Genomic DNA, 27,456 nt, shown 5'->3' on the forward strand with positions numbered 1-27,456 from the left:
TCTGGTCGTCTACATAATCGAAGGGTGACAGCAGCTGCGGAGACACATGGATAAGAAGAAAAGGACGAGACTCTTCGAGGACAACTTCCCGATGAAAACGAGAAGAGAGATGCGCAAGTATGTGAAGAAAATCGACAGGAGGTGGAAGTGCTGCCTCGACCAAACAGTGCCGCTGTTCGACGAAAACGAAATGGTGGAATTTTTCGAACTGTTCACTCGCTGGTGTATGCAGGTCAACCACCAGAGAGGCTTCGCACGTAACCTGATGTACTGGTTTGTACAGGAATGCTACTGGTCGCAGTTCCAGGACAGTGAAATTGTATCCGGCGCTCTGAAAGGCATACACGAATCTCACGGACAGTTCCTCTTCCTGGTGCAACCCACCGAGGCCACGACCCCGAGCCTTCTGAGGCGCTACACGAACAGGATGGAAATAAAACCGCTGCAGTATTTCTTGGAGCACGCCTACATCTACCGAGTCGAATTCGACAACGTCAGGCTGGCGAATGTTGAGGTCTTCGACTTCGCCTGGAAATCCTTGAGCGAGGTGGCCGTGCGTCGATCCGCAGAGGACCTATTCATGCTGCTGTCGTACGGCGCTCTGACGGTGGAGGTTCCCAGGACGCCCGAGCAGAAAAAGAGGAGGAAGAAAAGGAGGTTGGTGTTCCTGAAGCTGGTCCACCAGAAACTTCTCAAGTATCTCGTGATGAAAATCGCCAAGATCAACCCGAAGTTCGTGTCGTTCAGCGACGGCAAGTTCAAGGAAGACCAGAAATATGAACTGGAGGTTTACATCGAGTGCTGCCGCTGGCTCCAGAGGATCGCCCCATACCGAGCCATGATCAGGCCCGACGCCGAAGACGACATCGAAGAGCTACGTGGGAAACGACAGCTGACGAAGGGTCTGGTGAGGATGAAAGAGTGGCTGGACACGATGTGCGGAATAAAGCCGAAGTCCATCAAGGCCTTCAACGAGCCGATGACCTTGAAGCACTGGACCAGGATTGCAATACGCCGCGCGCTGTACCTCAGCTGGCAATTGCCTCATGGAATAAAGCATCTACCGATATCGGACGACGATAAAAGCTACATGAACCTCTTGTCTGGCTGAAGATTCTCGACTCGCGAACTGCGAACAAAATTCCCTACGATCCCGATAAATGCATGTCAATCCCGTTAAATGTATATACGAACGAAATGCAATAAAGTATCCATGTTTGATTATTTTCAATCCGATGTCGGGTTTTTTTTCCCAGTCTCATTTTTAGTCATTTTCAATGTTTTTTCTCATAAAGTGTCAATACAAACGACTCAAGTCACTGATACAAGTAGGGTTTTGTGTAAATATGATAACCACAAAAAAAAGGGCGGATCTTTCTTTGATTTTAAAGAGTAAACATAACAGAATGTTTTACTCTAGCTCTATACACATATAATCTTTTTCTATCTCTTAAGTAAATCATGAAGTGTCTTCTTTCGGCCGAGGTTCGGAAATCGATAAATACTGCGCATCACACGAGACAAAATTAAATTGGAAAGGGGGGGGGGGATTATTTCTTATAACAAAACCTTGAAGGGCTTCACTATCGAGCTGATGAAATATACAAATTGATTAGAGATTAGATGCGATGAAGTCTCGTGCTCTCAAACCGCTTTGAAAAGTGGATGATATATACGAGCTTAGTGATGAACAAATAAAAAATTATACGCTATTTCTCTTATCTGCTGGTAAGGCTTGAGCAATGATTCTAAAAAAATTGTGGCGTGCACTTGAGGGTAAGAGTAATAGATCCGTTGGGCATTAAGGCTCTCCGGGGCGGTGTTGTCTTAACGCATAGATCCACCCGGACCAGGGGCATCAAGTGCAGAGTAAGAGCCTAATGCTAGTGAGATTTTACTTACGATTTTCAAGAGGTATGTACTTCTAGCCAAGTGAGGGTCCCCCAGAAACTTTGTCCGATGGCATATGAAGCTGTTAAGACAGCGCTGCTCATAGGCGGATACAGATGGGGGGGGGGGACAGACGAAAGGGCCATTACCCCTTTCAGTAAAAAAATTGTATTATCGGCGTAGAAGGGGGGAGAGAGAGGTGGTCATTCGCCTCCCTCCGCTCACTATGCACGAACTCGGTGATTCGCCTCCTCTTGTTCAAGGAGCCTATATTCGATTATGGCCCTGTCCACGGGCAAACGTAAAAGACAAAAATCGTCGAGGAAGTCACCGAGCTAAGATATACCAAGGGCCGTCGTAAGGGAATCGTGGGCCTCGTTGGGCGAAGCTATTTTTCTGACACCCCCCCCCCCCCCCCGGTTACCAGGTGATCCAACAGTTAGAGAAATTAAAAATGCAATGCACAGAAAGACATGGGATTTTTTTCTACTACCTATGATAAAAAGTTTTATTTCCAGAAAAATAGTCACATTGAGCAACCATTCTCTTAAGCCGCGGCGCTGCACAGCGGTTGAGGTGGAGCGGTCGATGTGGACGGTGAACAGCGCAACATTGCGTATCTTCGCTCTCGTGGGGGCGCGATCCACTAGGAGTCGCCATATGAAAGAAATTAGCTCATTCCATTTGGACGTCGTTTTCTTCTGGCGCGATGATGAGTACTAGCGCTCGCTCAACCTGGAAGAATCTTCTCCGCAACTCACACCGCTATGACAGTGAACTTGGAAAATCCAGAAATCCTTCAACTGGTGGTTCTCGTTTAATTTCAAACAAAACACGTATCTTTGGGGGAGAATCAGATTTCAATAAGACAGAAAAGAGATGTATCGAGTTAATTCTGGTTAAATATTGCCTGTTCACGATTAAATTACAGTGAAACCTCGCTACAACGATACTCGATATAACGATAAATAACCTCGACAACGATATTTTTTCGAATCTTGTTTGGAATTGCTTATAGTCTAATGTTAAACTCCTTTCAATATTTAGATACGATATCCTCCACTACGATAAATCCCTTTATAACGATGTTTCGTGAGGATATTTCAAAACTAATAATATAATATACTACAACGATATATTTTATACTTCACTCAAAAAAATCACTTTCAATATATTTGTAAATTCCTCACCAGTGTTTGCACTTTCGAGGGCTTTTAATAACATCGGTATTCTGTATTCCCAAAATTGTTAATGAAGTTGCCGTGCAGAGCTATTTTGTGTAAAGTACACAAAAGCCCCAAAGCAGAATGTTTTGCGATGTTCTGCAACGAGCCTTCAGCTGACTGAAAATGTTCTGCGGTAAAAATTCGCATATACGTAATAGCGTTTTTCTACATTTTTCTTAAAATTCTTCCAGATCGTTCTGCAACAGCACTGATTGTTCGTCGCACATTTCGGCATATTCTGCTTTGGGGCACAAAAGTGTTGTGCGGGAAATTATTTTACAGGACAAAACTAAATTTCATTCATCAACTAATCAATTGGAATTTTTTGCTACTACTAAACCACACATGCATGCACCTCGTCCATATTTCTCTGTGGAACTTCTAACAAATTGGCGCTGGACGATGTATAGTGAAACTGACGAAGTCTGTTTCTGTGTAATGTTTGTTGTGTCAGTGATGCCATCTGCCATCAGTTTTTCTAACTATGGGTGAAGTGTAGTGATTGAATAATTGTATCAATGTAAGCTTGGTGCTACCGTCCACCACTGCGGCGACGGTGGGGTTCGAACCCGGGACCTCGCGATGCGAGTCCGTCACTATGACCACTCGACCACCACAGCGGCGGAATTTTATTCTGGGAATAAATTCTTACAAATGCATGTTATCGTCGTATAAGCAACGCCAATTCAGAAGAAATGTCAACAACAGCGTAAATTTGATGGCGCATGATGATAAAAAAAAATTCATACCCTCAATATAACGATAACCCCCCCCCCCCCCCTTCTACAATATTTTTTTCTTGTTCCGAAGAGTATCGAAATATATACATATATCGAGGTTTCACTGTAGATTACGTCTTCGCAGGACAATTGAAAAATCGGACGAAACATCGAGACGGGCCTTTCAAACCGAGAAGCCCGGTCACACGCTACACATACCTACGCATGTGACGTGACGACTGTGTTGTTATTACTTTTTTTAAGGCAAGATCGACAAGTATCGAATCGATTACTTCAAGGACGAACTACTTCCAGACATAATATCACTGGCGTTTCCGGGAAAGACGAAGTTTTCGGAAAGAGGACAGACTCAGAGGCGAGGATTATTATTTTCGGTACCTCCAGATAACGACAAACGGATGGGCTTTAATCGATAATAATCCCTGGCTCGCTACAGACTGGGGGCGATAGATATCTTGGAGCCAGGGTCAAAATCATAAAAAAAAATAAAAATAATTATAAATACAGCCAAAAATAATTTATTATTTTTCAAAATATCTTCCCTCAGATGATATGCAATGGTCCTATCGCTCAATCCACTTTTTACAGCAACTAGAGAAGGCTTTTTCTGCCCCACACAGCTGAAATTCCTACCAGTTTACGACGCTTTCTCGATATGTGTCGACACAAACTTTTCAAAACTGAAACAATATGTAAATGCAATATTGAAATCATGCCACACAACGTCCTTACTGCAAGATCTTGCACCATACGATTTCTGGCTGTTTTCAACGTTGAAGGAAAAGCTACGAGACGGATTTATGGTTTTTTGCCTGTGGGGGGTATGGAGATTTTGCCGCCCTTATCCCATTGTAGTCTAATTTTCTTGATCACCAGTTCCTCAAATTTGCCACCCTGGGATATAACCCGCTTGGCCCGACCTCAGGGCAGTAGCCAGAAATGATAGAACAGTGTATTTTAAACCATATCATTCCATAAAACCATAAAAAATCAGTCATTTTCTATCAATAGCGAGAGGGGGGGGGGGGGGCTCTCGCTATTGATTTTCTTGCCCATGTAAATACGCCTATGTTTCTAGGTTACTCTTTTGGTCGCTCAATCACCTGGTCTCTGGCTCTGTAAGTCACTCTTTTATTCATTCACATGCTTGCCAACTCCGTAGATCACTCACCGACCTAGCTCCTCCCAGTCTGGGCAGAGCCAGATTTATGGTTTTACCGCTTGTGAGTAAAAGTTTTGCGCGCTACCCCTCTCTTCTCACATTCTAATAATTTTCTTGACCCACTCATTCTTTGAATTTGCCTTTCCTCCAAACTTGCTGCCCTGGGCTATAGCTCGCTAAGCGCCCCAGTAAATACACATCTGTTTTAGTTGTGTGGCGCAGCTTTCAGAGTCTTTTCTACTTGCTTCGCAAAGTGGATTGAACGATGGGGGCTATTGCACATCATCTGAGGGAAGATACTTTGAAAAATACATTATTTTTTGCTGTACCTATATTTCCAGATTTTCTATATGACTTTACTCCAAGTTCTTATGGAGAACGCACCTTGTATCATTTTGATGGACGCTACATTATTAAAATTCCTAATACTTGTTGATAATTTATTTCCCCTCTTCATACAAGCATCGGAATGATACTAAACGTTTATTGATCCAACAAAAAAAATTTTTTTTTCAAATTTCAGGAGAAAAATGGGTTCACTGGAGCATTTTTTTTATTTTGTGTGTGTGTGTGTGAAATAGTGTAAATTACGCAACACAGAAAGCGTGTTGAAGTGAGGGGAGAGAAATAGGCTGAGGTTTTTATTCAAAGCAACTGTAAAAAAGGGGGAAAAAAACCCGACAAAATAGAACCAAAAAGAAACACAATCGCCAGTCACCAACAAAACATTTTTGTAGGTCAAAAACTCATACTTTATGATCTGAAAAATCTGACTTTTTGGAACAAACTCGATTTTTATTTCTTTTCAGTGGACACATAACAATCCCCACTCGGATATATTATTCTATTCTCTGTCATCATCATGACCTCAAAAGTGACCATAGAATTCGATGGTTGCTGACTAGTTAGTGTCAATAGAGATGAAAAAAATATATTTACTTTACAATGTAATAGAGCAGTGTTTCTCAACCTTTCTGAAACGGACCAGTAAAACTAGTGAAAAAATTTGACGGATCACTTGCGTCCCGTATTACGGGACATTCCTGAAATTTTAGTTCTTCCGATCTTTTTTTATATCTTCGTCCTGTTTTTTTGTTATTTATTTGAATTAGTGATGTACTATTACTAAAGTCGTGAATACACTGCGTTTCCATAATATAAATTATATCATGATAATTATGGCAAAAATTATAAAAAGTATTTATCTCACATATTTTTGACAGGTTTAACGTTTTGTCCTCAATTTATTTTTTGGAATTTTAATTACGGTTGGTGATTGTGCCTACTCCTGACAATGTTTTTGATATCAATTGGCGATATTTTACAAATTGTTATTTAAGATCCCAATTAACCAAATTTTATTTTTCTCAATGAAATATGGTTATCAGATCATTTGAATATTTTTTTTCGACAAATACATCTTTCTTTGCTGCGATTTGTAGCAGCCCTTTATTTTTGCAATTTCAGCAGTAATTTAGTGATATCTTGTACTTAGGATAACAGCTGCCTGCATTCTCCTCGATGATATATGGTGAACATGAGTATGAAAGTATAATTTTATTTGAACCCATATCGATATTACTAATATTAATCACAACGGGTGAATAATTTTATCTAGTCTGCCTCCGGACTACCTCGTCTGCGGATCAAAGGTTGAGAAACGATGTAGAGTATAGTCTGTAGTTCGCGCATTTCATATTCGAGCTTTTCGTATTCGCGCCCTTTTTCCCAGTTTGCCGGAAAACACGGTTGCAGTATAGACTCTAATTCTCGTATGGGAACAAAATATAAATTGTACATCAAAAAAAAAAGTTAAAATCCTTCCTAAAAGGTTTTTCTAGCACTTTTGTAAATGTTTCTAAGAAACTGTAATTTGAATGATTCTGAAAAGTGAAAAACTTGAAAGAAAAATTTAACATATTGACAATGATTAGCTTCATCACTGTAGTTTCCTGTTATAATGGCATCAATGAATCTAAAATCTGAAATATCAAGAACATTTAGTCATACACTTAACAATCAGTAATATTCCATAATTCATATTTACATTTACTCTCATTTACACGTTTCTCTCACACGATTTTCAGCACCCCCAGTATATAGGTAAATACCACTATTCGCTTATACACCTCTCTCACTTATGCGTCGTTTTTTCTTGTTTACTCGCACCAACGCATAAGTGAGCGATCACTATATAACGACATTATTAAATCTGCAAATCCGCGAGCATTGAAGAGAAAGAATAAGTCGCCTAATCTTCTAATATTTTGTACGAACAATAAAAAAAGCTTGGACTAAAATAAACACTTTTTTTGGATTAGTTTCAACGATGTTTCGTTCTGAAAGTTCAAGAACTGGATCGTCGATACGTAAAAGTGAAAGTAATTTTGCTCACAAATCAAATACAGTTTGAGTTATTTAAAGCCCCGAGAGCTTTTGTGTACCAAATGCACTTTTTCTCGAACGTCAGAAGCTACGAGTGGAATATTCGCCTCCAAACTGCGAAATTTCAATACTTTTCACAGCTACTTGGATTATTTGCAAGATCGATCACTAAATGAGGCACTAACTGAAGCACCGCTTTAATATGTAAAATCAGTTCCAAAAACACTGCTGAATATTTCAAAACAGAAATGAACCCCTACCTAAACATAAACTTTTATGAACCCCTACCTCCGTTGAAACGATGTTACATATATTTCAACAGCAAAATTTTACTCGGGAAAACTCAAAATCACAAGTTGCCAGTGAACTTGTGATCAAGTTCTACAGAACTAATCAGGAAGAGACAAACCAAATACGTATTAAGATATCGAACTGCCTTTATCATTTTTATAAAAAAAATAGTACTGGAGTGAACTTTGATAATACTTTTTGATAGCAAATGTCTCAAAAAATAGTTAAAACAAATTTTAGGCTACCTATGTCACTTCGTATGGACATAAAAACTCATTTTTATGTCAAATTTTAAACAAAATTTGTAATATTCGAAACACGATAGCAAAAAATTCCCCCATAAATGAAATGTTTTGCTATTTTCATAGTGCATTATGATGCGCGGGTTATGAACCAAAATTTAAAGAATTGTGTGTGCATGGCATGATCATAATTTGCACCCAATCGATTGATATAAATGTGAATTTTTCTGAAATTTTACTTAACATATCGTGTACAAAAACACTGCAATTAGACAAATACATAAGACTGATCTTAGGTTTTAATTCATAAACTTAAAAATATATGGTGGAATGTCATTAAAAATTTTTAAAATGATACAATCAATATCTTTTTAGAAATCATATTTCAAACTCAAGTAAAATGTCAAAAAAAACCATTCTTTGTAAAACACGTTTAAAGTTCTTATTCAGAGATCACTTGATAAGTAAAAACGCAGCACTAAAGTAGGCGTAACTTCGGGTTCACACGTGATACCTATAAACAAAACAAGACGTTTTGGAATCACACGAAATGGGGCTCTCATAAGAAATGGGGAAAAAAAAATCGGTACTTTCTTCCAAAATGACGTTCTAAACGTAGTCGGATACTTAAAGGTGAATAAAGATTTCATCGAATTTTCTCAGTCATATCGTCTTTAAAAATGACCCCTATATCAGGGGTCATCTATCATGACCCCTATCCCCCGTAACTGGGGGGGGGGGGGACTGACCCGGGTGGCAAAATTTAGGGAGTGCGGCAGTTTGAGGTGGAAACAAAGAACACCGTTGTAAAATTATCGAATTTTAAAGTTGTGGGAGGCGGCAAAATAATGTTTGCCTTCGGCGGCAAAAATCCTAGTTACGGCCCTGCCTATATTATTCAGCTCATAGGTAACGCTTAAAGGATCATTCAAATCCGCTACACACATACAGTACAAACTATTTTTTTTCCCCTCTTCTCTATTGAAGTCATTTTTAGGATGTGTTCAGCAAATGGATATTCGGGGGCAATATGTGGATGCAGCGCCTCACCGCTTTTCAATGACGATCAAGGCCGAATCGAAGAGCGTGAAATTAAGAAAAAGAAAGACTTTCCATTCAGTAGCGCACCACACACAAAATAAATCAATGGTTAAACGAATAAATAAAACTGAACAGTGAAGGGCAGACAGGCAGGAAAGATAAAAAAAAAAAAAGGCAGCGATTCATTCACATGAATACGAGGATCCCATTAAAAGGATTTCGCTCCCAGCAGCCGATATCTCTGCTTGCTTTCTTTCTCCACCTCTCTTTCACTCGAATATGTTTGGAATTTTTTGCAATTAGCGGAATTTTCCGACGGCCGCCATATGAACACCGTTTAGCTTCGATAAACCATCATCATCAGCCATCCTCAAGGCCATCTCTTCTCTTTTCAAAGCCAATATACTCTTTTTTTTTTTTTTTTACCTTTTGATGATCAACAGGTACGGTCTTTTTTAAATTGCTGAACCTGCAATATGAAACTGGTTAAGCTTGGAAAATACTCGCTGAATGATGGGAAAGACCGGAGCTTGTCCACATTGGGGAAAATAAAACATTTTATTCAGTAAATAAACAGTCGAACTCGGTAGGCCTAAATAAGCGAAGCGAAAAATCTATTATTTGGTCATATTAGCCGTTTTTATCGTCATATTCCTAAATAAAAATTAAGTGACATTTTGTGTACATCAAAAGAGCTCGACCCTCCAAACCAATTAACTCATTTTTTCAACTGTTCGAAATCAGATGGTTTAAAAATTTAAATTGAATATCCATTATGAAATTTTTTTTTTTTGTTTCTCCAACATTTTATTTATTTTTGATTTGATTTTTTTTATTGACAATTCCATTTCAACACAAAAAAAAAATCAGTTTTTAGAGAAGGAATAGAAAAAGGCCAGGCTCTATTAATATTCAGGTCCCGAACTCGTGAAGACGAGAGATGATCGCCTTTATTCCGTGAAATAACAAGCCTCCTTCCTTCCGCAAGTCGAATTTCACCATACAGATCTTTCACCATTTGAAAAATTCATTAGCAAATATTAATCAAGTTCCGATATTAACGTAAGTTCAAGGAGGCACTGGTTGAGCATTTATGTAGAGTAGGAGTTCTAAACCTTTTGTGTTCCACGGACCCCCTATGCCAATAAAATGAAGGCTCGGCTCAACAAAATAATATTCGGTTAATAATATAGTTAATTCAAAAATAGTAAGTTTTTTTTTTCTCGGAGATATATTTTTCTGGTTATTATGCCGAGGTGAAGAAACGTTTGAAGGAAAAAAAAGATCGGAAAGAAAATTTTGGTGTCTGAATCTTACAATAAGGGCAAGTGCGAAACCGTACATCTCCACCACGACAGACATTGCTTTACATATTTCACGTACTGTGGTGTGTAATAGCGGTCTCCCTTAACCCTTTATGCGGAATGGAAACCCAGAAACTTTTCTCCAGCACCCAACCCTATCTCGTCCGTAATCACAAAATTTGTTAATCGCGACAGTACCCAATTGTCCGGGGAAAATATGTTGAAAAAATTTTGTACGCTTTTTTTCTTTTCTTCTTCTTAACACAAAATAAAGTGTTCCGGACTCAGGCGAAGCTGGGCTGGAAGAGATCTCGGCAACGGGATAGGTCCAGTAGCCCAGTTCTGGCGTTCATTCATTCATTCATACTGTGCCGCTTAAAGGGTTAATTTCAGCAAATGACTTTACTTTCTCAATTTATTGTGTAACATAGGCAGAGGAAAAATATCTCTATACTGTGGACACCCGGGGCCCATTTGTGAAGTTAAGGGAGACTGCTATCTCTCTACATCACAGTTTCCCAACCTTTTTTGTCCCATCGCCCCCCAAAGCAATCTAACCCATAGAATCCTATGCTATATCCGTTGCTTCTACCGCCCCCCTGAAACATTCCATCGCCCCCCAGGGGGCGTTAACGCCCATGTTGGAAATCACTGCTCTACATTAACGCGTCATACCGAGGTGCGTGAAGTAAGGAAAGCAGTCATGACTCTCCTGGTGAATACGGAAGCGCGCTAGCCCCAAGTACAAGAGGATCAAGGGTTCGATTTCCGGCGTTGACAGAAAACTTTTCTTCTGGGATGATATCCAGAAAAGTCACTTCCTTCAAAAAATTGTTTTCTCCCCAAAACTCAAGGATCCCCCCCCCCCCCCACGAAGTCTCCCCAAGAACCCCTGATGTAACATCACTTCGAAACGATTTGATTGTAAAAATGGAACGGGGGAGGGGGCACAAATAAGCTGAACATGAGAGATATCCGTCCTGGTAGCGACTGGTTTAACAAAGAAATAAATAAAAACCCACCCACCACATCCAAACAAAACGAGTTCTTTCCACCCAATTGATGATGATGCAGACGGAACTGCTGATGACTGGTACAGGCTGCTTTATCTACTGATGTCGCTCGTCTCTGTGAGAAAGGAAAAATAAAAAGACGTCTTTCGTCGTCGCGTCATCCATTCGTTGACCTCACTTTTTTTTTTACCCCCTCACTCTCTCTCTCTTCCGGCCGTGCGTAATAGAGTAACCGTTCCGAACGCAAATTCCAAGAATCGTGTCTGCTGGTTGCTGCCGACTCGTCCGTCAATTTCACCGATTTCAAAATGCGACGATTGCAGCTAATAACAAACATATTACGTATGCGCCCGAGCGTCGTCATCATTTTAAAAACAGATCATTTCGTGCGAATACCGAGGTTTCCCAATTAGTCGTCTGGCAAATTAGGTCGATCATAAAGACCCGTCAGTCATAATTACAGAGTAACCTGTTTGTGAAACGGAATCTCTTAAGGCAAAAAAATCCAATCCTTCCTCCCTCAAATGATCTATGCATATTTTTATAGACGTAATAAAACAACAAAAAAAATCTCACGGAAATCGAATATATTTTTAAACATCAGGCTTGAAATATATACTCTTATTCTATATTAGGAAAACTGTTTCCAGCACAAAAATTTCTAAAGCAATATAACAGAAAAGAAAAAAAAAATATCTTTTTTGGAAGCATTCGATAAATATGATCAAGGCGATTGTTTATTAATTTGGCAAATTTAGAGTCGCGTTTGGAGACCGAAATTAATAAATTATATAGTAGCCTGTATCATGATTCAGGGGTCGCTACACATTACTCTGAGTAGTACTGGCCTTTTGTCTTTCCACAGAGAGCTGGCAGACCTTAAACACGATACTCACGTAACATGAAAATGCAGGCATCCGTCATTTTCACTTCAAAATATGGAAGTCAGATGGCAGCAACAGCAAGAAAGCAAAACAAGCATAACTCTGACAACATGAATAAGTGGAGGCCAAGCATTTGCGTACGTACATACACAATACGTTCCTACACGTACCAATTCATTAGAAGTTCCAAAAAAGAATGTATGCGAGGTGTATGTACGGTTAAGTAGTCGCCTGTATCACCGGGGGGGGGGGGGAAAGAGAGATTTCCGAAAAATCAGTGTGGCGGAAGTTAGAGAGAGAGAAACGAAAGAAAATTCTAAATCATTTCCAACTACACGAAGGTCAGTCAAGGACTCCCACACTAAAAACATTTATGAAGATAGAAGAACTGAAATGGTGCAAATAATTAAAACTTTTCGAGTTGTCTGCCATAACCTTCATGCAGGGTTAGAATTCTCTAATAATAATAATCGCTTTAAATTTAGGAACGATCTGCTGGCAGCATGAATACATGATTATAAATTGTAATATATGTCTATGGCTGGCAGTGATGTCTAGCGCGTCAATACGAGAGATTTCGGAAAAGTACGCGTTAAAATTTGATTCCCCAATCCTCCAACAATACTTTCCCCCGTTATGGACTCTTTTTCATTGAGATCTGGTTCTTCAACATTTTGGGAGATTCTAGGCACCCAGGGGAGATGACGTCACTATTTCAGCATTTTGTAGTCCGCGGACCACAAAGCGCTTTGTAAGGGGTCCACGGGATCGTAGTCATGCAATGGTAGCAAATGAAACACACATTTTGTGCTGAGAAATTATAATCTATTCGATCTTTTATGACATAAATTGTAAAAACACAATACATTTTGGATTTTATGGAAGGAGAGCGCCGTGATATCAAAAAGAATGGGAAACGCTGCCCTATTGTGTTGCATCACTTATATGGTTCAAATTCGAGTCACAGAAACAAAATTTTCATTTCACATCTCAGTTCTGACGTGCCAGAGCGCGATACTCCTCGGACTCACCTCGCGATGCAGACTGAAGAATGCCAGCTCAATACTGGACACACTACTTGCGAACCAAACAACATCTAACGAGGGAACCATGCCTAGAGTTAATCAAATCACAAAATTTTACCAACGTTATTTTAAATGCGAGGGGGACTAACAAGGTTCAGGACTTTCAGCACTGAATATTTTACTTTTTGTGTGTTTCCACTGATCTGAAACATTGAAACACAAGACAAATTAATTTGTAAATAAACGAGGTGGAAGATTACATTATAAACTGAAGGACATGAAAATCACGTCAGCATTCGTGACCGAAGACGTCTCAAAATTTATGTCGGACTACTCAACGCGTGTTTGAACTCTGCAAAAAATTTCATTTTCCACCTCAACGCGGGAAATCTTGTTTTTATTCACAAACGTGTACAACTTCCTTCTCGAGTTTACCTCCTGTTACTGAAACAAATACATAAACAAACGCGCGGGGGAAAAAAACGGCAAGTAGCCTTGGATGTTGTCGACAAAAAACGAATCGTTATCGCGTGAAACTGCCGAGAATACGTTCCAAATTAGAATTAATAACAGGAAAATCCCTCTTCCAACTAACAGACAAATATCAAATATAGATGAATGCAGTAAAAAAAGTTATTAGGCGATGCGATAAAATTGGAAAAGGAGGAAAAAAAACACACACAGTTTAGGACACATGCACAACTGTTAATTCGTTCTGCACGCATTGGGGGCATTTCAGCGGCTACGCAACTGTGCTATTAGCGTTGCGATTCATAAGGCAGAGAGGTGTAAAAAAAAAAAAAAAAGAGACGGTTATAAATGAAGCATATTTACCTAACTGTGGAGTTATTTAGCGTTACCTACTTCAGAAAGAGGAAAAAAAACTAAGCACGCAAAGCGAATAGCCATTGTTCCATCCCGATAGGACTGCGTTTCCTAGATGAGCGGGGGCGGTTAAGCTCTCATTACACGCTCGTATGCATCGGGGGTGGGGGAAAACGCTAGCACATCAAAATTTTCCTGAATAACGGACACACACAATATATTATCCTTCATTTTATTCGTTCCAAAGAGGTTCAAGGTTCAGGGATGCCCCCAACACGAGGCACGGAACAGCTGCTAATGCAGTTCAACAAGCAACTTCAAACCACCACTCTTCAATACTACTTTTACTAAACCGCACATGCATCTCTTAAATAGTTACATTCTAATACATTATTTCTAAACATTGCTTCTAATGATTTGGTGCATGTTAGTATGTGTCGTGTACCTAACGTGAAGTTTGTTTCAGAGGAATGCCTGTTGTGTTTAAGAAGTGCTGACATCTGTCTTTCGTATTCAGAAACAACTAAACAGGTTATTATACCTGTTGTATTATACATGAATTTTGGAAGTTGTGGTCCTGATTTCTCTTTGTGGAGAGACATTTCAACAATAGATCGGCTTGAAGTTGGTAAATGGAGAAGCACAAAAACTTCACTACTGCAGTATTTCGGCAAGCAGATTTATCTATCGAAGATTTCATTCCGCCCCCCATGGGCGGACGGAGAAAATACGTTGCGTTCATTTTTTTCGACTGAGAACAGAAATTTGGCTTTAAAGCGTTCCCATAAGCTATTGTTTCATTCGATACTTACATAACTAAAATTCAGGCACCTATGACTTCTAATATGGAACACAGATGGCAGAAAAAAAACTAAAACACGTGACTCAGCATCATAAATATTAGCTCCTCACACACACGTCCTGATATGCACCAATTAGTTAGAAATTCCTCACAGGTATATTTACGAGACGAGACGCTTGAGTAGCAGTAAGAGAAGTTTGTTTTGAGCGTGGCAAAAAACAGTTTACCTCTTCCAAATGTGGCCCAGAAAACACAAGGTGGGCCTAGGAAAAAAATCTTGTTTCGTGTTTTATATTTTTTATGTTCCTCCCGAAATCAAGCACATAAATCGATAATAAAGTGGGTGGAGCAAGAGAGAGCCTAGAGCAAAATAACACGGCAATGATGATACAGCATCAAGATTCACGGCAAGCACTAAGGAGTTGTTACGCATACACTGCCACCTCAGATCTACATGTTAAATGAGACAACGGTAGAACAGATTGTCGATAACATATTTTATGAGGATGACGTTTAAACGCTAATTCAAAGAAGAGCTGCGAAACTGTATATGTATTGTGGTGTCTGATTTGAACCATTGAACAACCGGACACACCCCGCTTCCCATCTCAAGGAGATATCGAAGCGTTCCCGAAAGATGGGTGCATCCGGAGTTTTATTAAATATGTATATATATCTATATAAATTTGTATAACAGAATAACAAGTCCAATTGGTTTGGCAGACACCATAATAAAACTGGTCCACATATTTTACAATACAATTTCATAAAACTGGTCTACAAAAAAGCCGCCTATGACGATTCGCACCTCAAAGGTTGTTCAAAATCGAATGAGACATCACACAGACGTATCGAAAAACAAGAAAAAAATTCATGTAGAGAAATCTAGTTTCATATTAGAATCATTTCGTAGAATGCATACGGAGCAAGGTCATTCGAAAATACACCACCGCATTCTCATATAACATATTGCGAGAAAATGGGGGTAGAATCAAGTTTGGGAAATAAAAAAAACCTTCAAAAAAATATAATTGCGTTCAAAAAGAAAGAAAAACGTTTTCGATATATTACAGTATATTCTATCAGCATAAAAAATTTACGAGTATCACCGATTGTAATTGTAATATCAGAGCTGAAAAAGGAATTGTGAAATACGTGTTGCTGGGCACAGCTTTCAAGGACGACATTCTGACATTTCTGCAGAATGACGTTGCATTTCATTTATCATAGACCTAATATAAACACGCATATCATTTAGCAGAAGAAAAAAAAAAGAATTGAAGAGAATGTCATCTCTTAGTTCATTTCTAACGTAACCCCCTCCCCCCCACGATGAAAGCTATTTCCTTGAGCGAAACCGAATATAAATGAATTTTAATGGAAATAGTATATACTACAATGACTTAAATTTTTAATCATAATAAATTAAATTTTTATCATTTAAAAGCATGTATTCAAAGAAAAATATTCACATACTTTTAAGAATCGGGGTCGTCTTTTGAATAAGACAAATGTTTGCCACGTTATTCTAAACCTTACACACAATCGATAGTACAAGCAAAAATGTGTATGTATGCGGGATTAAACAATATTGCAGTATTTTGCAAACAAGTAGCGCTACTGGTTTATCGACTGTACTACTGGGGAGACAAAAAGGCCCAATTTTTAGTCATCAAATATTCGCATATGAAGAAATTCTCCATTTCTTATGGCATCATTTCCATCAAAAAATATTCAGATATATCGCGTGGATGAGGATATTCGTTCAACACAATGCCAGTGGCGCAAATTTTCCGTATGTGCGGTTTCATGCACACACAGTAAAAATCTTATGTAACGACAGTTATATCCTATATAACAATTATTACTCTCTGGTGCCGATGCACTTCCATAGTGTTAATATACTCCTTCAGAGCTTGAGAAATCGAAAAAAAATTGAGAGTTTTTTTTCGGGGGGGGGGGGGGGAAATAGTCCAAATAGAATATCCCTATACTTGTCGAAGATTAACGCGGAATTTTTAGTCTAGTACCGAATGGAGCACAATGGGTGTTTTGCTTCTCTAGGGCTTGACAAATCAGAAAGAAAAAAAAATTATGGGCCAGCCAGATTTCTTAGGAGCCAAGCACAGGGTTATTTTTCCCTTAAGACATCGGTCTAAAATAATGTTTATTCGACTTTTCCGAGACTTAATTATCCCTTTACGTCTTCGAAAATGCATAGTCATGAAATCAGAGTATTTCATGTCATCCTTAGACTCTAATTTATCATTTGCAAAACAGAGAATTTTAGGCACCAACACTGATTTTCTAGTTGTCATGGCGAATTGCCTGTGATTCATCAATCTATGTACTACTCCTATAACAAAAAAACTGCTGTTTTTAGCTAGCACATCTCTCGGAGATATGAAGCGAGGTATGCCCGAATGTTCAATGTTTCGGGCTAGCAGTCAAGAAAAATATACGGGGTGTGTGTGTGTTCTACTGTATCACAAATTTTAATACGATTTTATATTCTTGTGGGATTTTTAGTCAATTTCAACCTTCACAAACGCTCAAGAAAATTTCTAAACACGACCACACTGTTAAGTGTTAATTATTTTTACGACACATTTGTGCTCAAGACCGCGGGAAACGCGTTCGATGGATCAAAGTATCGAAGAGAATTATCCGAAATCTTCCAGCAGTGCTTTAGATTCATAGGTCGCATTGGTTGTTAGCGATAAATTTAAGGATCAGCTGTCAAACAAAGCATTTGCAGGCTTATGTCGAACAGTCAAACATGTGAGAAACTATAAATTAGCGATTCACCGAAACACATGACATCACTACAGACTGACAAATAGTAGTAAAAAATAACATGCAGAAATGTTTAGGTGTGTATAATATGCCTGGCCCTTACGTATTTATATTGTTAGAGTTATGCTTGTTCCATGTCATACTTGTGCTGCCATACGTCTTCCATATTTTGAAGTGAACAAGGAAAGAGGTTTACGAAGTGCAGTGTAAGTACGGTTAAACTGCAGCAGCTAATAACAGTCACAACAAGAACTGAACTAGAATGAAAATTTTAAATCCTGCTTCTCTATAATAAAAATATTAATGGGATTTGACCCCAAAACACTAGAATTTTTGAGTTGGAAAATTTTCAAATTAATAAAATCTGTTGTTTTTTTACGTTGAATAATCTTCTACATGGCGCATAAAGGAAATAAACAGGAAAAGAAATCGTGAGTGAACACCGCATTGGATTAACCTCCAGGAGACATTTCTCATCGTTCCGGAATCTTTATTTTTTTTCACTCTGGCATCTTGCCAAATACTTAGCCTGGAAAAATTGGATAAAAGAAAAATCCAATGTTACAAACAGAAGGAAGAGGAATGAAATAAGAGCACATAAAATTAACGATTAAAACTAAAACCATAGCGTACGCAGGCCACTAGTATCGTGGGAACCGAAGAAATAGTAGGAAAAAAAACCATTTACGGACAATTTTCAGTCATGATTTCGGTCATAGACTAGTTACTGAAAAAACATACTATATTCTTGGACGGAAAAAATATCAACAAATTGAATGAAAATCATCGAAATCGCCGAGCGATCGCGATTTCAGAAAGTGCTGTATAGACTAGTCTCGAAAGTTGGAGGAGGTTCTAGCATTTTTCTGAAGTCCTTCTAAAAATCGATCTTTGTTTTTTTGCTAAGAATCGAATACGATTAATTTCAGCTTAAATTTTGATCTTGTTTATTCTGATATTTTTTATTTTTCTTCTGTTTAGTATGTGATACGGCCCCCAACTCCGACTTAAATTACTGTTTTTATTTTATGCATATTTATTTATTCACGTATGTTCACCTAACTTATGTTTACGTTTGACGCATTTTTTCTTTTTTTTATTTAATATTCGTCCATATAATTCTATAAGGACGAATGAATGAATTTCGATAAATACATTGGTTTTCTTTTTTGCCAACTTAAGTTAAAACCGAAAATCACTGAAACAGCCCTGCTCCAAAGCTTCCAATGAGATTTAACAGCGTCCCATAGGTCTGTAAACATTTTTAGAAAAATATAAATTATACCTATGTATTTTTTTAAAAATACATGCAGTATATTATATTTTGAGATGACCTGGTCGCATCAGAAAAACAGTTTCCATTTCAAGCATTTTTTAAGGAGCAAAAAAAAAAAAGTGGGGGAGGCAGTCACTGTGTTTATGACCAAACCGGCACCAGAAGCCGAAATTTCTTATTACCACCCGGAAACCGCAATTAGGTATTCATTTATGCGTTTCGGAAAAAAATAAAATAAAACGTCATTGCTGCTGTGCTTGCTTCCTTCACGGTCGACCGCAGGGATGGAACAAATGGCAATACACAGGTCAACTGCCACATCCGTTATGATTTAAGCTTCATAATCTATCCGTAAAAAAAAATAACATTGACCTGGTTTATATGCACAGTCTAATAAGAAAAAAAACAAAAATTTTCATGAAAATGCATTGGCTTTCACATGCCTCTCTCTTCTCCAAGCATTAATCTTACCGATTTTCCCATTTTCTAGATTTTATTAATTCGTAAAACCCGGAAGAGAAACTCGTTTCTACTAATAAATTCACAAATCTTAAAGTAACATAAAAAATCTCATTTAGCAATAACCACTACCGAGATCATTTATTAAAAAAATATCTCCTTTTTTTTTATCTTATTTGATATTGAATACAGGTAAAACCAGACTCAATCATGACAGATATTTGCTTAAAAAACCACTGATTATATACGAACAAAAAGAAGCAAAATAATTATTATTAAACAAATATTTCAGGAAAAAACTCTTAATTCAAATTTCAAAACCAAAAAAATTTACTTCACGAAGTACACGATTCTGATGTACTGAAAATTTTAAATTTAACTAATAGTACTCATCAAAATGTTAATAAATTTGCCTTTGTGTGGCTTTACGATTACAAGATAAGAACAGTCATAGGTTGGATTAACTTCCTAGAAATGGACGTGTGAAAACCGTCATCACTCAAATCTGACGGGAATCGATTTCCAACGAATTAAAACCAATTGTGATGAACCCGAACCAGCTACGGTATTAATTATGATCCTCCTCATAACATTACCCATAAATTAGGCAGTATCTCGGCGAGGTAATCGCTAATAAATCGGTCACGTGGAACTTGACAACTAGAATTACATATCAAGGACTGCAATAAATTTTCACTAGCTTCTTTCACGACTTTCATCTAATGCCAATTCAATCTAATGAGCGCCTCTAACAAACACTGTTTTATAACGATAAAAAAAAAATACTTAAAAACGTTTGTTTAATTACCAGCGCACTAAAGCGTGAGGAAATTGATGAATCTATCTAGCAGCTGAATGTTCAACTAGCACAAGGCAATGAAAATTACCTTGAATTTTCCACTTACTCTCTACAAAACCGTAGATGCACCTCGTACACATTCCTCTGCGGAATTTCTAAGCAACCTGTACATACTGGAATATGTTTCGTGTACGCATATGCGTGGGTCTAACGTATTTATTTTGTCAGAGTTGTGCTTGTTTCGTGTTCTTGCTCTAGTGCTACCATGTGCCTTCCATATTTCAAAATGAAGATGAGAAATGCTAACTGAATGTACGGTAGAACTTCTTTCCGTCAGTTTCTTTTACAACCCCGGCTAGAAATATAACGTTACAAGATAATGTTAACAACATTCTGGTATACCGTCACTTCCATGTATAAAAAAGTGACCAACGTGCAGGGTAATTTTAAATGAATGGTACATAAAAAAACGCGTGCTTATGAGCTGTGACTGCTGAAATGAATTTAGTTCACACATATCTACGTCATGTGAAAGATTAACTCTCCATGTTAAATAAAACTGAAAAGCTGCCACCTCCTAAATATTCGTTACAAATGCTGCTAAATGTTTGCCATACCTGAGCGAGAATATCATCCTTCATATAAAAGATAAATCAGGCAATTAATTTGACATCACCTATTCATTGTTTTAACTGTTATAAGTCCTATTTCTACATACCCCACACAAAATTGGTAAACAAAATTTTCGGTACTGGAATTTTTGCACATTCTAGCATACAGTAACCTTTTTTATTTCACTTTAAATTACCCTGTACATGTAGTTTTTTTTTACTTTCCTCTATATTTTGCTACACATTCAGATCAAGATTCGGGAAGCTCTTACACTGATAGTGAACGGAAAAACTGACTGAAGAGTTCAGAGAAAAAAAACAAAGGTTTCTACTACACCCCCCCCCCCTAATATTTTAAGCATCACGATTTCAGGTTAGAAATGTGACTACTCACGAAGGAAATGACAGCACGTGACAAACTATGAGTCAAGTGAACAAAGCTCTGCCGCTTTGGTTCAATTACGCTAGAGCTCGAAATTTACCGATTGCTGGAACCATCTTCGGAGAGGAAGCTTTTCAAAACTCAAAATATTTTCACCATGGAAATAATGACATTTTTTAATATGACGATTTCCTTTTCCACTTCCGTCATTGGTCACCCCTTTTTTATTGCCATTTTCATCGGGTCACCAAGGGTGACGGTAGAAAGAGGTTCCACTGTAATATATTTCTTAAAAGTAAAATATACATTATAACCTAAATTGTTTCCTCTTTATAAGAACTGTAATTTAAATATTTGAGAAAAAACATATGCACGTGCACTATAGAAGATTTCATAGTATCTCTAACTGATGCTGGAAATAATCTCCTAATAGATTTGATCTCTTTCAATGCGTGTCTGCAACGTAAAAGGAAAAAATCACTTCAAGAATATCGACCGCGTAATCAAACTACGAATTTACATCAGCAGCAATGGTTCAGAAGGAATTATCAAGAAAAGCGAGTAAAAGGGGGAGGGGGGGAGAGACCATTCTATGAGTCACTATCGCATGGATAGCCTATATCTATAAAGCAATTCAGAGCCAGACATAAACCTGACAAACCTCTGACATTTTTTTTTAATGATACCAAGAGTAGAGGTCAGAGCTATCAAAGGGGGGAAAAAACTAAGCCGATTTGACTCAAACGGAAGGAAATGCCTATGCTTCAAATACACTGTATATTCTAAAGAATAGAAAGGAAAAAACCGGCAAGGGAAGGGAATATAAAAAACGACAAAGGACGAAATACCGATATAGACATACAATAAACATATTATATATTTAACGAAAACAGTAGATCTCATACCCCAAGCGCACAGAAACCCAAGTCGTAAAACGTCGAATTAGACATACAGAACCAAAAAATAAAGAAATCAATTTTTCTTTGTGTGCGTACATTATATTCCATTCTTTCCTTCTAACGTTATTTTCCATGCGACTTCGTGACCCGACGAGTCATGTTTAAGACATGACCTTCAAAGAACAATGACGGAGAAAATATGAATATACGCATGTCCAGGAAAATAGGAAGTTGTAAGAATACAGTTTTAGAGAGAGAATGCGTTAATAAACATTTTTTTATTTTAACACAACACAGACACCATACCATGAAAAACAACAAAACAATAAACTATGCAGCGCTTAGGGACCCACTTGGTCCGTCCTAAGAAGCGTGTAAAAAATTTCTGTACACAATAAACGTCACGCTCTTGATTTATTTACTGTTTTTTTAAAGGTATTTCAAATATTTTGCCTTGGTCACCTATTTATATTTTCGATAAACGTTTCGGGCGCGGTAGCCCAGGTCGATAAGATACTCGCCTAAAGTACAGAAGGATGTTTAGAGGTGCCGCGAATTCGACACCCCGGGGGGAGGGGGGAGTCGTCCTTGTCAGAAAATTTCATGACGCAGGGGTACAACACAAACGAATACATAACCGGAGAAAAAGATTGCTACCGCAGGGAGTCCCACACCGAGGGTTTAGAGCACCAACCTCTCGGTGAGTAAGGCTGCCATTCGGATTCGGCAATAAATCGTAGGTCCCCGTCTAATTAGCCCTCGTGTGCAGAAAGTGACCGTGGTGCGACGAAAATGATCAATGAAATGATCGGTAAACGTTTCAAAATCCGTTATAGCATTTGAAAATATAAAAATTTCTTTCTTGAGATGTTTATTTATTCTAAGGTCTAATAATTTTTTTCCCGAATTCGTTACAAATGGTTGGTCTTAAGTAATTTATACTTTTTTTTGAACAAGGTATTTGTTTTTGGAGTTGAATAGAAGACATTGTATCTATTTGAGGTTGTTAGTTGTAAGAAATAAATTGTGGTTTTTAGCCATGAAAATTATCATTATGTACATATTAATTTGCCTTAGGTGCAGTAATAAAATTTCTGATTTTAGTAAATTTGTATTATTAAATGTTATTACCTTAAGCTGTTCTTGCAGTCACATACAAAAAGTAAGACTAAAAGTAATAAATATTCACAATATTGAAAGAAAAATGACGAGAATAATGAAAATTTCGTTATAAAAATTAAATTCAAGTGTTAACATTAAATTAAATTTCATTAATGAATCAATGAGTTGAACACATTGACTATAAATCGACTGACTCAAACATGTATATCCGGCAACCATAACCATTCGATCTGTCGATAACAATGACGTTTTTGCATGTTCGGTAATCTTCAGAAGATAAGAAAACAAATAGGAGCTTTATATAAATTAAAAAACATAAATCTAGAACGTCTTGAAATAGTTTTCCATGCTTGAATCCAATCAAGAGTAACTTACGCTATTACAGTGTGGAGAGATGCATACTACGATAACATCAAGAACTTAATTGCCATCTATAATCGTATAAAACTTCGTGTATATTCTCATTGATACAATTTTGATGTTCATTTTAGCTTTCAATCAGCTTGTCTTTTTTTTCACATTCCTTGGTGTTTTGAAAAACTTATCTTTAAATTTTGGGCAGAACCTGAAATTAATCAAATGATTTTCCACAGTAATTTACGGAAAATCACGTTTCGACTAATGAAGGTGATTCCAAAATGAATCGTCTTCGTTAGCCGACGTATCACTGTAATATTAAAATGCAATATATCATTATTAAATTTTATTATCAGTATCATGACATTAAAAATCTTTCAGTTACTAGTTTAATATTTATTTAAATAATAAATTACATAATTAAAATTCAGTATCAACTGAAATTACCAATAATTTTATTTTCTATTAAAAACGTCAATTTCATTTATAATTGCGATGAATTTTAGGAAAATTGATATTTGGCCGACGAATATTCGGTATTCGGCCAAATCACTATTCATTCCATCCTTAGCTAGGACAACGCCTGGGAAAATCATGTGTGAGATTTATTATTAAATCTTAGTCAAGTAACCACTATGTTGTTATATTGTATGCATAATAAGACTGAGATAAATATTTAAGTGAAATCCTTAATTTATTTATATGCTGCTTGTATACCACACGTAACTCAAGACTTCAATAACAAGGAAAATAAATGAATTATTTGTATGAAAAATAATTCAAAAGCTTATATTTTCAATTAGAAAACTGTTTTTTGCGCAAGTCTTGCTTTTGGAAATTCCTGGCGTGCGTGTGTGTGTGTGTGTGTGTGTACCACCTTTTTTTCTTTTTCCCTATTCAAAGCGATTCATCATTGTCCCACTAACCTCATTAATATTACAACAGTGAGAAAAAAATGTACTTATTTAAAAAAGAAAAAAACCACGATATCATTCAAATCACAATTATTACTCGCCATAATAACCAATATGATTTTCTACAAATAAAACGATAGGGGGGAAAAAAAGACTTCAAATTTGCTTTAGAAATGCAGAAAGAAAATCTCGTTGAATAGAATACGTCATATCTGATCAGTGAATATGTTACTGCCAAAGCCCGAAATTGGCCAATTTCGTTAAATATTTACCCGGCCAAAGTCCGATAACAAAACGCGATTCGGGATCATCTTATCAAGTTCGAGTATTTTTTCGTGATAATTATGCCCACGTTAATTATGACAACCCATCAAACCACAGTCACAATGCGGTAATCATTTTTTTCTCCAAAATTTGGTAGAAAAAACTGTTTATATAATTATTTTTAGTTTTCTTAGTTTTAATTTTTCTCTCATTACACGGAGCTAGTCCAATACAGTTGCTATACATAGACATGTATCACATGTTGGAGATTAAAAAAATGGATTTGGCTCCTGTCGGGACGCCTTACATCAGCACATCGAGTTTTGGCCAGGGACCTGCGGTCACGAAATGGCTGGCCAAAGTCCGAATCATTTCTGCAATTCGGTCTTTGGCTGAAACTCTTGGAGAATTCACGAATCGGCCGCACTTTGAGTTTTGGTAGTAACAAATATACATATATGATATCCCTTAAGGTTCATGATACACGTCACTAAGTAGCACGAAAGCGTGCCACTTTCGAGCATATGCAACCAATGAGATTGGTTACATTTGCACAAATGTTACCAATAATCTCAACAACCTAATTGGTTGCACATGCTTGAAAGAGGCATGCTTGTGTGCTATTTATCAGCATGTGTATCACGGACGTTAACCTTTCTCAAAGATTTCCATAATTTTCGAGATCAAATTAAAGTTCAAAGAAAGACCGCCGAGATGAATTAATGAATGGTTTTCGTTTAGTGGATATCGCGAATGATTGAAAGGTTCTCATCTATCATATATTTATATCTTTGCTGATGGTTCTAATCCATGATTAAGGAACGGCGTATCTTACCGTTCTACATTATTACATCTGCATTATCAACAGAAAAATCTTTTGAAAATGGGGGAAAAAACATTAGTTGATTGTTAAATTGAAGTAAAAATATGAAAACATACCCGCAAAACGAAAAGGAAATTCAGTTGTTGACAATAGCACTTCCGTAAAATAAAAATTTGTGGAAAAAAAAATAGATTGAAATTATTAACAGGTTCTTAATGTCAATTAGGAAAGTTCGTTTGATGAAAAAATTCAACCCATGAAATTTTGGTGAAAATTCACCTCAGTGATTAAAATTCTTGCTTTCAGTCACGTTTTTAAAAAATATTTTACCACATAAAAAAATCAAGAATCTTAATACTGTATATCTCAATCTTTATTTGCTATGGGGTATATTTCTTTTGGTATAAAGACGCAAATTTTACTGTTTGACAATTTTTTTATTGTGAGAAAAAAAAAGTATAAAACTACAATTTTCATACTTCCTAAAATCATTATTTTACGGATGTGCCAATATCCTAACCGAGTTTCCTCGCTTGTTTTTGCTGGTCTCATTTTTCATATTTTACTTCAACTGTAGAAACAAGCAGTGAATGTTTATTCCTTTAGAACACTCTTCGTGAAGCACCCTTGCATATCATATGCATGTGAACATATTATTAACATGAATATGAATTTCTATAGACCTACAATTCTGGAACACGTATGTTGTATTTTATATATATTTTCATCTCATACTTCAGAAAACAATGTTTCGCTTGTTTTCATTTTTAATCGAATCCATCCTCAGAAGGGAATTTTGGTTTTAAACGACACAATGACTTGTTAAGTCATGCCTCGCCATACAAGTCTAAAAATATTAAAATATTGAAAGAAAAATGTCTAGAATAATGAAAATTTCATTATAAAAATTAAATAACAGGTGTTAACATAACTAAATTTCATTAATGAATCAATACGTTGAACGCATTGACTACAAATCGACTGACTCAAACATGTATATCCGGCAACTTTTGGCGACCAGAACCATTAAGCATTCGATAACAATGACGTTTTAGCATGTTCAGTAATCTTCAGAATGTGTCTCGATAATGAAAGGAAGGGAAAAAAAAACTCCGAGACCTTGCCATTGTTTTGGACATCTTAAAGCACATCATGTGCCAATAAAGAAAATACCAGGGATCATTATATCATTACTGCCATCTTCAACTCGTTGGAGCTCTTCTCTAGATCTAATGGGTGAGGTGAAGGCAATAAAAGGCAAGCTAGGTTTTTTTTACATGCCACATATGATTGGATGAGGTCAAGGTGATGGTCAAATCCCACTTTTTTTTTATCTCGTGCTTCCTGGTTTTATTCGTCTGAGAACTTTCTACTTAAATATGATCACAATACATAAGCGAACTGCATAGCAAAGATTATTTTGCCCATTATTCGACGAGTATGCAAGATGAGAAGACAGAAGTCAGTCACCACACTCATGTTTTAATTAGGTGAAACGTGTGTACAAACAAAGTTTTCGCATAAAAATTTACGATGAGATCAGCACGAACACTTCCACATAAAACCCTTAAGTTTTCAATTAAAATACAAGGGGAAAATAACGTCAACTATCGAAAGGAAGAAAAAGACCTAAGCTCTTAATAGGAGCTCATTAAGTCTATTCATGTGATGGAAAAACGCGCGTGCTACCAAAATTCCCAATCCATATCGAAGAGCAGCACCAGGGAAAGTTACGGGTGAAATGGAGAAGAAAAACAGTGCTGTACGTGGGAACGAAAAAAGACCCAAAGGGGTAAAAAAATCAAAACACGAAAAGGTTTGTTTGATGGCGTGACGTAGAAAACCTTTCTTGTTTCTAGACTGACTGGAAAAGAAATTCCCTTGGGGGAATTTTCCTAGAGAGAATTCGTCTTTCTTCATCTCT

The 27,456-nt window shown here is 37.2% G+C and overlaps 1 protein-coding gene across 1 annotated transcript in view; it reads right to left on the minus strand.

Annotated features, from left to right (window-relative positions):
• The window catches only part of LOC149090207 (E3 ubiquitin-protein ligase SMURF2-like), a 68,626-nt gene that overhangs the window by 31,573 nt on the left and 9,597 nt on the right, over window positions 1–27,456 (minus strand). The window lies entirely within an intron of this gene.

The sequence above is a fragment of the Pholcus phalangioides genome, unplaced genomic scaffold (genome assembly GCF_987345545.1).
Source record: "Pholcus phalangioides strain wild (caught in Gottingen) unplaced genomic scaffold, Ppha-v1.0 ptg000001l_1, whole genome shotgun sequence".
Classification (NCBI taxonomy): domain Eukaryota; kingdom Metazoa; phylum Arthropoda; class Arachnida; order Araneae; family Pholcidae; genus Pholcus; species Pholcus phalangioides.